This window comes from Lipotes vexillifer, unplaced genomic scaffold (genome assembly GCF_000442215.2).
Source record: "Lipotes vexillifer unplaced genomic scaffold, Lipotes_vexillifer_v1.1 scaffold21, whole genome shotgun sequence".
NCBI lineage: Eukaryota > Metazoa > Chordata > Mammalia > Artiodactyla > Lipotidae > Lipotes > Lipotes vexillifer.
The window spans coordinates 491,311-493,462 of record NW_006774065.1 but is presented as its reverse complement, the minus strand read 5'-3'; the positions used below and the strand labels follow the sequence as shown (position 1 = coordinate 493,462).

Genomic DNA, 2,152 nt, shown 5'->3' with positions numbered 1-2,152 from the left:
TCCTGGCGAGAGAGGGGAAGTCAGCGCTCACAGAATGGGGGTGGGGGGTTGTTGTCCCCTGCAGAAGGGCGGAGGGAATGGGGGGCTTTGCTCAAAGCAAGATTACGTAGGGTGACGTGGTTCCTATAAAGGCAGCAGCCGGCATCCAGCCAAGGGGAACAGGTGCGCTCGCTGGAGGATGGAAGCCCGGGCGGCTGGGGAGGGGCAGAGACATGGGCTGGGTCCTCGGGGACAGCGTGGTGCAGAGAAGCCCCTCTGGGCACAAGGAACTCTTGCCTGCTGCTGGGGGGAGCCTACACTTATGGCACAATCACTTCGGCAAACAACCGGGTGCTAATTTTACCAAAATCAAGAGTGTGAGATACAGCGATTCCTCTCCTAGGTACTCACACGTGGGTGCGCGTGCACACACACATACACACGCTCACACAAGTATTACATAGTGAGGGAGAAGTTTCGTGAACCCCTGCTTGCCCATGTTATGTGTGAAGCATGCTAGCACAGTAATTTTAAACATTCTGTTCTCTATCTCTATTCCATTCCATTGGTTTAAAAATAAATAAATAAAGGTGCTGGCCATCTCATGACTCCACAATGGCTGTGACTTGCAGTTTGTAAACGCTGCTCCCCCCAAATTTTTGTACCTGTGGCTTTGAGAAAAAGGCAAGAATGTTTAAATCAGAAGTGAAGATGGTAGCAAAAAAGCTAAAACAACCCAAATGCCCAGCCAGAGGAGGGTACTTAAACTGTGCTCTATTCACACAACGTAATGCTCTATAGCAGTGAAAACAAAACAAAACAAAACCCAAACGGACCTTGGTGACACACATCTACACGGATAAACAGATCTCAGGAACACAATGCCGACTAACAAATAAGCCAAGTGATGAAAAATATATATGATGTGAGGCCACTTATAAAAACAAGCAAACCTAGGCTTAAAAACATGCACGTGGAAAAACCACAGAGAAAGGCAGGGGATGAACCCCAGGGGGCACCAGGGACACTGGATGGCGGAGCCCGGGTTCCTGAATGGCCGTGTGGAGCAGAATCTCACACCCCAACTCGCAGCAGATGGCACTGGGCTCTGACATCACCTACAAGGAAAGCTTTGTGGCATGAAGCCAGTGGCACTTCAGGGTCTGTAAGAGCAGCCAGCTCACCCTAATTGCTTATATATGAGCACACAAATGTACCTGTGACTGAAATCACCTCATTTCCACAATCCAATCTGTGGTTTTAAACAGCTGCTCTAAGACCCAGGAACCCTCTGCCTCAGGCCTTTGCTCATGCACTTCTCGGTGTGGGGCGGCCCCCATGCTCTCATCTGGTCCCTGAGCTCTCGACCCGGATGCCTTCCCTGATGAGGCCAGGCCCTCCTGTGCTCCCCCGTCACGGTATCCGATCTTGCCCTCCGTGGCTCTTGTCCCATGTGTGGTCGACCTCGGTCTCCCCTGCTGGACTGAGAGCTCCGAGACTGCAGATCGCTCCACCTCCTGTGCTGGCCCACAGCACGTGCTCCGTGGAAACGTGTGGATGGAACCACCACCCGCGATGGGCCAGACCCTGCGGCATCACCAGCCTCATAGCTCCCCAAGTGAGTTCCATGGGCCTCGGGCTTCACCTCCCTGAATCTTGTTGTCATGACAACCCAGCGAGACCCTCATTTTACCGGACAAGGATACGAAGTGTAGAGAGCCTGAGTCCCTGTGAGTAGACGGGTACCCCCATGCTACGGACGAAAACGAGGCCCAGAATGAGCTGGAAGGTGGAGGCACCAGCACTCCGTTCCAGGTCAACTGACTCCAGAGCCCAAGCTCTTTTCCCAGTGAGCGGATGCCTGGACCAGGACCTGTGGTCAGAGGCTGAAGGTGACACTGACCAGACGATGATAAGGGCAGTGGACACCCATCTCAGCAGCCCCGACCACGTGCCGGGCACCCGCTCATCAGCCCTACAACAACCCTGCAAGGTGGGTACGGCTATCCCCCTTTTCCAGGCAAGGAAACTGAGGCACAGAAGGCAATGCAACCTGCTCAGATCCTGGGATGCCCTCTCTCTGCACCCTCAGCCCCCTCACAGCATTGACCTGAGCACCTAAGCTCTTAATCAAACACCAGAGAGGCCAACCTGCATTTCGGGGGAGCGGTTC

At 53.8% G+C, this 2,152-nt stretch overlaps 1 protein-coding gene across 1 annotated transcript in view; it reads right to left on the bottom strand.

The window, feature by feature from the left end:
- DHX37 (DEAH-box helicase 37) overlaps window positions 1-2,152 on the bottom strand; it is a 31,036-nt gene that overhangs the window by 19,917 nt on the left and 8,967 nt on the right. The window lies entirely within an intron of this gene.